This window comes from Arachis ipaensis, chromosome B04, assembly GCF_000816755.2.
Source record: "Arachis ipaensis cultivar K30076 chromosome B04, Araip1.1, whole genome shotgun sequence".
Taxonomy (NCBI): Eukaryota; Viridiplantae; Streptophyta; class Magnoliopsida; order Fabales; family Fabaceae; genus Arachis; species Arachis ipaensis.
Genome location: NC_029788.2, coordinates 45,405,933 through 45,415,717, shown reverse-complemented (window position 1 = coordinate 45,415,717; position 9,785 = coordinate 45,405,933).

The following is a 9,785-nucleotide window of genomic DNA, read 5'->3' as shown; positions in this document are numbered from 1 at the left end:
TATAAAAATTCATAAAATATAGACAATTTACGAAAAATACACAACGTACCACATCTTAAGTACTGAGATTCAAAAGTTTTTATGAGCATATCTCGATAATTGAACAACCAAGATATGATACGTGACAACTTTAACATATTCCGGATGCACCCAGGATACGATATAGTTCGAGAAAAGGGTACTCAATACCTAAGATACACATATAGAGTGTAAGAATCGGAACTAAATCAGTCTCTTAGATAAAATAAAAACAATCAATTAATTGACCGAAATAGGTTTGAAAATTTAGAAATGTTAATTAGGAAATTTAAAGGAGAAATTTGAATTCAGTAAATTTTTCTGAATGAGAAAATGTAATTTTTTGCAGAAAATTGCGTAAAAATGTTTACCAATAAAATAGCCGATAGTAGCAGCTTAAGTATGTCCGGTACTCTCTAATAAAAATTATAGAAAAACTTAGGAAAATATTTAGAGTTGAAGACCGTACACTAATTCTAAAGATTTCGGCCCGAAGTTGGACCAAACGAACAAAAAAACTAAGCGATTGGACCGGACCCAAATTGGACTCAAACCTAACATATATAAACACAACTAATGAGAATTTAAGCTCATTTTCACCCTAATTTGGAGTGAAGGGCATTGAATAGAGAAGAGAGGAGAAGAGGGTTAAACACTATTCATCTTCTTCTTCAATCACTCGTATATTGAGCTACGGTGCTCCGATTTATGTGTTGTTTGTGGCCACGCGAAACTCTCGTTGAGCTCTTCAATTCTATCTAAATAAAGTAGTAAGAATCTGGTAGCACGAATCCTCACACCTTTGTACTGTTGTACTAGCAAGTGCACTGGGTCGTCCAAGTAATACCTGAGCGAGTCAGGGTCGATCCCACGAAGATTGTGGTTTGAAGCAAGCTATGGTTATCTTGTTGGTCTTAGTCAGGTAGATCAGAAGGTCATTGGGTAAAACTTTGTATAAGGACTTGTTATATCAAATATTTGGATGTTAAGTAGGAATAAGAATAGGAATAGAGTTGAGAGTTGGAGTTGTTTTGTCTTTCTGAATTAACTCTGGTACTGCTGCTCTTCTTGCTTGTGAATGATTTCTTCAATGGCAGGCTGTATGTGATTGACACTGGTTTGAGCAGCTGCCAATATTCCTCCGGATCTGAACCCCAGGTTTAGTGCGGATCCATGTCTACTTGAGGGTGAAGCGCATACAGTCCATTCTCCTTTATGATCCTACTCAAAACGCCACAGACAAGGTTAGATCTTTCGGATCAGAGAATGCTGCATCTATGTATTCTAGCCTCTACCACAGAGACCCTAATCTTCCCAGAAATCAGCTGAACTGATGTCTCGAGAAGTCCCCAACGAAATCGTGGATTAGCCGTCTGAGAGATGTATGTTCAAGCTGTTGGTCATCCTTGTCCGGTGAAAGACACATTCTGACCTAAGTAGACGCTAGTGTTTGTCAGGCACGTTCGTCTTAATATGATGAATAGAGCTAATTAGTTAGATCATCCTATTCACCACGATGAAGTATGAATATACATCTTAGAATTAATCAAACACGGATCGAAGAGAAACAGTAGTACTTTTATTAATTCATAGGACTGAGCAGGGCTCCTTCCTTCAACCTAGGAGGTTTAGAAACTCATACTGAAGTAAAAATACAAAGCAAAAATGAAAATAGGACTGAATGGTGATAAAAGTCTCTGTGATTATATAAAATACACTTTAAATACTAAACAGATGACTAGTAAGGATAAAATAGTCTATTTAATGCTAAAATTCACTTCTGGGGCCCACTTGGTGAGTGTTTAGGCTGAGCTTTGATGAGATCCATGTGCTATGAGGTCTCTGGGTGTGGAACGCCAGCTAGGGGGTGTAAGAACCGGGTTTTTCACAAATAAAATAATTTAAATGCCCAAATTAAGTTCCAGAAAGTTAGAATGAGAATTTGGGGATTTAAATATGATTTTTGGACTCAGTAGGTCTTTCTGAGTCAGAAAATGTGTTTTCTGCGAAAAAATGTGAAAAACCGCAAACCAGCAGTTGAACCGGTCAAACTGGTTTAAGTCTGTCCGGTTCTGTGCGAGAAAAAGTGAGAACAGTCAAAAACCTTAGAAAAATATTAGGAATGAAAAACTGGGCACTAGTGTTAAAGGTTTGACCCAAAGTTGGGCCGAACGGGCTAAAAACGCTAACAGGTTGGACTGGACAGAGAGAGAGAGGGCCGCGGATTTAGAGAAGAGAGGAGAAAGGGGTGGTGTTACTATTCACCTCCACCTTCCGAGAGCCATAACTTAAGCTACGGACCTCCGATTGACGAGCCGTTTGCGGCCACGCGAAAATCTTGCCAAGCTCTACGTTTTTATCTAAGCAAACCTGGTAAGAACTCGAAGCTCAACTCCCAGTTTTCTGCCCTAAGTTTCTGCACGTTTTGGGTTTTGTTCTTGAGCAAGTTTTGTGGTTTTGCTTGTTTAGGTGATCTCTAGTAGCGGATAAGTGTTGGATTTTACCCCTAATCACGTTGGGTAAGGTAAGGTTTCACTAAACCTTTGTGTTTAGTTATTTTATGTATCTTAGATTTTGATTTTGATGATATATGTGTTGCTAGTGTGAGCCTTGGTGTTTGTTGGTGTTGGTTGAGGCTTTGGATCAAGCTTGGTGGCTTCGTTTTGGTGTTTGGTGCATTTGGAAATCGGCCAAGGTATGGTTTCGGTTTCCTTTATGTAATATGTAATGTTTCTGGAAACTTAGGCTAGTTGACCCTAAGATAGGATTGAATGATACTGGTGTATGAATAATTATATGTGTGTGGATGTAATTGTTGGTTATATTGGATTATTGTGGTTGATGATGATTATTGGGGATTGTTGGTGTTAATGAGTATTGATGATTTGTGTTGTTGATGATGGTTATTGATAAGGTTGATGAGTAATGATAAATAATTGATTTTGTGGGTGATGGTGATTGTTGAGAAGTATTATTATTAATGATATATTATGATGTGGAATAATGTGGGTGAGTGTGTATGTTAATATTGGTAATATGGATGTTGATTTTGATGACTATTGTTTGGAAGATGTGAGTTTTATGAGATTAATATAAAGAGTTGTAGTAGTTGATGTTATTGATGATTCATGGAAATGCCTGATAAACCATTATTTTATGATTTATATTGTGTTTAATTGAGTGGTTTTATCAAGTCTTTCACCCACTTATTCATATGATTTGCATGTATTCACAATTCCTTCCTAAAATTGTTCTATGATTGAAAACTTGCTTCCTAAATATCTTTTAATTGAATATTTTTTTATTCTACTTCATAGCATTCGATGCCGTGATCTGTGTGTTAAGTGTTTCAGGCTTCATAGGGCAGGAATGGCTTAGAGAATGGAGAGGAAGCTTGCAAAGATGGAAGGAACACAAGAAATTGAGGAGATGACCAGCGAGAAGTGACGCGGGTGCATGGCTCACGCGACCGCGCGAAATAGAGGAAATTGCAGTGACGCGCTCGCATGCATGACGCGAACGCGTGGATTGGAAGCTGCACGAGTGACGCGAATGCGTAGACGGCGCGCACGCATGGCACGGAAAACGCTGAGTGACGTGAATGCGTGGACGACGCGGTTGCGTGGCATGCGCGATCTGCAGAATTTATAGAAGTCGCTGGCGTGAATTCTGGGCCGCATTCTAACCCAGTTTTCGGCCCAGAAACGCAGATTAGAGCCAGGGAACATGCAGAGACAAAGGGCGACATTCATTCCGCATAATTTTTAGTTTTGGAGATCTGATTTTACTCATCCTCTAGGTTTTCTCTCTACACATTCATAGTTCTTAGGATTTTGTTTTTATCATTTTTTGGATTGGGATATCGAGAAGAGTTGTTACCTCTGCAAGACTTCATCTCTCTAGTTTGTTTTCTCTACTTTTTACTTACTCTTCCATATCCTTAATTTGTCTAGAGTACAATTGGATTATTTTTAGAATTATTTAATACAAAGACTATTTTTATTTTTTTTTAATTAATCTCTTTGATTATTGTTTATCATGTCTCTTTTGATTTTCCCTCTTTATTTTGTGAAGTCTATATTTATGATAATGGAGTAGTCCCCTAACTTGATTGGGAGTTGATTAAAAGGAGAACCTTGAGTTGGAATAGTCAAGAGTTCAATTGTAATTGGTTCGTTGTTGGTGGCTTGTTAGTCACTAACTCTAATTCTTCCCAAGGGAGAGGATTAGGACTTGTGAATAGAAGTTGGCTTTTAACTTGACTTTCCTTCATTCGTTGAGGGTTAACTAAGTGGAACAACTACTAATTATTAATTAATCTTGAAGAAAATTCCAACAAGGATAGAAATTCCGATTAATCTTCTCCCGGTCAAGATTTTTATTTAAATTACAAAAATTCTCTGAATTAATTTCCTGTTTATCAAACTCAAAACCATTTTGGAAAAACCTCTGATTAATAAAATAGCACATCTTTCTGCAACTCGTTGGGAGACGACCTGGGACTCATACTCCCAGTATTCTAATTCTAATTTTGTGACAACTCTTTTCTAAATTGACAAGTGGATTTTTGCTGGTTAAGAGCTGTACTTGCAACGCCATTTTTCTTAATAATTCTTAATCTGCCAAGGAAGAATCTGAAACGTCACTTAAGGAAGAAACAAGCTCCCTTTCTACTGATTCGGTTGATTTACGTGCAGGTGACATGGCAGCACCTAGGAGAGCTACTATCCAGGAAGCTGGAGCCCCTGATTTTACACTACAACCGTATCAAGCGCATCACCCAGCGATGGCTATAGATTTTGAAATAAAGACTGTACTACTCAACTTGATGCCCAAGTTTCATGGCTTACCTGCTCAAGAGCCTATCAAGCACCTTAGGGATTTCCAGGCAGCCTGTTCTACTGTCAGGCGTGATGGTGCAGATGAAACTTCTATTTTGTTAAAAGCCTTCCCATCTTCTCTTGAGGAAAAGGTGAGAGAGTGGTACTACACTCAACCCGGAGCAACTATTTCTAACTGGGATACGCTTAGAAGAGAATTTTTGGAAAAATTCTTTCCAGCTGAAGTTACTGATAAACTGAGGAAAGACATTTCCACGATTGTTCAGGACGAATCCGAGACTCTCTACGAATACTGGGAGCGCTTCAACGATCTTCTGGAAGCATGTCCCCACCATATGATTGATAAGATAGTGTTGCTCGGCTACGTCACACAGGGCATGAAGCCTCAGGATAAGACCACGTTGGAAAGTGCTAGCAATAGGTCTATGAAAAAGTACAAGACCACTGATGAGGCATGGCAATTGATCAGCGACTTAGCTGAATCTACTCGGAATCACAGGCAGAAGCAAAGTCGGTCAAAAGCTGTTGCAGAGGTATCTTCTAGCAAAGAGACTACTCCTCTAACTCAGAGTATATGTGAAATGACCAACTTACTAAAGTAGATGCAGTTGAGTCAACAGCAAGCTCAGCCCTCTCCACCACAGCAAAGCCAACAGTTGGTTCCACAAAGAGTATGTAGGATATGCGCTGATTATAGTCATTATACTGATGAGTGTCCACAACTCCAACAAGAAGACAACACCTTGGTAGCCACTCATAATTTCTATGACCGCCCAAATCAAAGCCCCTACCAACAAAGCGGAAACTACAACCAAGGTGGGAACTATAACCAGAGTTGGCAAGACAACTCCAACCATAGCTAGAGAGATAATTCTAACCATGGCTGGAGGGACAACTATAACAGAGGAGGCAGAGACAACCAAGGAAATCAGAGGTGGAATAATAACAACAACAGACAGCAGAACCAGAACTAGCCTTACAAAGCACCTCACCTGAGGCAAGCCCAAGCACCTCAGAACAACCAACAGCAGGTCCCTCAAATCATTTACCCCTCCTCTTCCAATGGCGAGTTGCTTCAATCCATTGTACAAGGACAAAAGAACATGGAAGGTATACTCAACGGTCTAACATCTGCTATACAAGCTCTCATCTCTCAGATGGGATCATCCAGCACTTCTAACACTCAACCTGCAAGCTCCAGTAGAATTCCTTCTCAACCCTTATCTAATCCAAAGGGTGGCATCAATGCCATCACCCTAAGGTCCGGAACCACACTGCAAGAGAGGAATCAGGAGGAGCCAAGCCCATAGGAACACGCCCCAGATGCAGACATGGTTGAAGTGGAGGATGTGGAAGAGGAAGATGAAATACAAGACATGGTTGAAGAAGAAGCAGTTCAACCAAGGAATAGAGAACTAAAAGAAGCAGAAGTCGTAAGAGACACTATTCCTATCCCATTTCCATACCTTGCAAGGAAATCCAGGAAACAGATGGAACTTGACCCTAAAATGGTAGAAATCTTCAAAAAGGTTGAGGTAACTGTTCCCCTTTTTAATATTATTCAGCAAGTACCTAAATATGCAAAATTTCTAAAGGATCTGTGCATGCATAAGGATAAGATTAATGAATTAGAAATTATTCCTTTAGGTAGTTCTATATCTGCTTTAATGGGGGATATACCTGAAAAATGTAGTGACCCAGGACCATGCATAGTTAACTTAACCATTGGGGGTGTAATATTTTCTGACTGCATGTGTGATTTAGGTGCGTGTGTTAGTATAATACCCTTGTCCATATATGATGCTTTGAGGCTCCCTCCTTTAAAAAGGTTGGCAGCTCGTTTTATGTTAGCAGATAAGAGCATTATTACAGTGGTTGAAATTGCTGAGGACGTGCTGATGGGCATTAAGGGGCTCACATTTCTCATTGACTTTTATATCCTGGAGATGCCCCAAAATGACTCAGGGAAGCCGTCATCAATCTTGCTTGGAAGACTATTCTTGAAGACTTCAAAGTTCAAGCTGGATGCCTTTTCGGGAACCTACTCTTTTGAAATAGACGACCGAGCAGTAAGTTTCAATCTGAATGAAGCCATGAAGCACCCTCCGGAAGATCATTCCGTCTTCCAATGTGACATCATTGATGAGATTGTAGCTGCAGTTCATTAGGAAGAGATAGAAGGGAGTCACATGGAGCAAGGTCCAAGTGTGGGGAAACCCACTGAACACAATGAGGACACCTTGCCATTTTCACCAGCTCCAGAAGATCCAGTGCCCGGTCAGGAGTAGAAATTGGAATTAAAGCCTCTACCACCCCACCTCAAGTACGCTTACCTTGAGGATGATCAGAAGCTCCCAGTAATAATTGCAAGGGAACTCACTTCCCAACAAGAGGAGCAGTTACTTAGTGTGCTGAGGAGACACAAGAAGGAAATTGGGTGGAGCTTGGCAGACATAGTGGGCATCAACCCTCAAGTTTGTGAGCACAGAATATTTTTAGAAGAGGGAACAAGGCCTGTTCGTCAACCCCAGAGAAGACTGAATCCCACTATCTTAGAGGTTGTCAAAAAGGAAGTAACCAGACTACTTGAGGCAGATATCATCTACCCCATCTCAGACAGTGAATGGGTAAGCCCAGTACAAGTGGTGCCCAAGAAGTCTGGAGTCACTACAGTGAAGAATGAGCATGGAGAGCTCATAGCAACCAGAGTACAGAACGCCTGGAGGGTCTGCATTGATTACAGGCGCCTCAACTAGGCCACTTGTAAGGATCACTACCCCCTACCATTCATTGATCAAACGCTGGATCGCCTGTCAGCTAAATCACATTATTTCTTTTTAGATGGTTACACAGGCTATTTCCAGATTTATATAGCTCCTGAAGATCAAGAAAAGACAACTTTTACATGTCCTTTTGGGACTTATGCTTATAAGAGAATGCCCTTTGGCTTGTGCAATGCACCATCTACTTTCCAAAGATGTATGATGAGTCTTTTCTTTGATCTTATTAAGAACTGTATGGAGGTTTTCATGGATGATTTTAGTGTATACGGTGATTCCTTTAATCTTTGCTTGGATAGTCTATCTAGAGTGTTAGACAGGTGTGTTAGTTCAAACCTTGTTTTAAATTTTGAAAAGTGCCATTTTATGGTCAAACAAGGTATTGTACTAGGACATGTTGTCTCTAACACTGGTATTTCTATAGATCCGGTAAAGGCAAATGTCATTTCTAGTCTATCTTACCCCTCCTCCATGAGGGAAGTTCATTCGTTCCTTGGCCATGCAGGTTTCTATCGGCGGTTCATCAAGGACTTCAGTAAGGTAGCACTGCCCTTATCCAGACTTTTATAGAAAGATATTGAGTTCGAGTTCAGTGAAGATTGTATAGAGGCATTCAACAAGCTGAAGATCGCCTTGACTCAAGCTCCAATTGTGAGAGGACCAGACTGGAGCCAGCCCTTTGAGATTATGTGTGATGCTTCCAACCATGCTGTGGGAGCAGCGCTGGCCCAGCACACAGGTAAGGATCCTTTCGTAATTGCTTATGCTTCCAAGACATTAGATGCTGCTCAGTCTAATTACACTACTACTGAGAAAGAGCTTTTGGCTATTGTTTTTTCTTTGGATAAATTCCGAGCCTATTTACTTGGTACTAAGGTGGTAGTGTACTCCGACCATGCAGCTCTAAAGTATTTATTAGCCAAAAAGGAGTCCAAACCAAGGCTAATACGATGGATATTGCTGCTACAAGAATTTGATTTAGAAATTAAGGATAGGAGTGGTTCTCAGAATTTAGTAGCAGACCACTTGAGTCGCCTTAAGCACATCAAGGATGACTCCACTCCTATCAATGATGCTTTTCCTTTTGACAGCTTGCATGCAATATCTGAAGTAGTTCCTTGGTATGCACCTGTAGCTAATTATCTCATTAGCCATACTTTTCCTCCAAATTTTACTAAGCACGAGAGGGACAAGCTGAAAAGCGAGTCCAAATATTATATATGGGGTGACCCCTATCTGTGGAGGTATGGTGCTGACCAGATAATTAGGAGATGTGTGCCTCAATCAGAATTCCAGTCCATTTTAGAGGCCTGCCACTCATCTGAGAGTAGTGGACATTTTGGTCCTCAAAGAACAGCTAGAAAAATCCTAGACTGTGGATTCTGGTGGCCCACTCTTTTTAAAGATGCTATTGCTTTTTGTAAATCTTGTTCCTCATGCCAAAGGTTTGGTAACATATCCAAGAGGGATGAGATGCCCCAACAAATTATGTTGTTCTGTGAGATTTTTTATGTTTGGGGCATTGACTTCATGGACCGTTTCCAAACTCAAGCGATTTTACATACATATTGTTAGCTGTGGATTATGTCTCTAAATGTGTGGAAGCAATTCCTACCCGTGCCGATGATGCTAACACTGTTGTCTCTTTTGTTAGAAACCATATTATCTGTTGCTTTGGATTACCACGAGCAATCGTGAGCGATCAAGGTACCCATTTCTGTAACAGGAGACTGAACACCCTATTGAAGAAGCATGGCGTTATTCACAAAGTAGCCACAGCATACCACCCGCAAACTAATGGACAAGCGAAAGTGTCAAATAGAGAAATAAAGCGTATCCTGGAGAAAATAGTCAAGCCTCATAGAAAGGACTGGAGCGCCAGGCTACAAGACGCGCTTTGGGCATATCGGACTGCATACAAGACACCTATAGGAATAGGTCCCTTCCGCTTGGTTTATGGAAAAGCTTGTTACCTCCTAGTAGAGATAGAACACAAAGCATTCTGGGCGGTGAGAGAGATCAACATGGATTATGAGAAAGCCGGAGCTGAACGGAAGTTGCAACTGCAAGAATTAGAGAACCTTCGCCTAGAAGCTTATGAAAACTCCAGGTTGTATAAAGAGAAGGTGAAAGCTGTGCATGATAA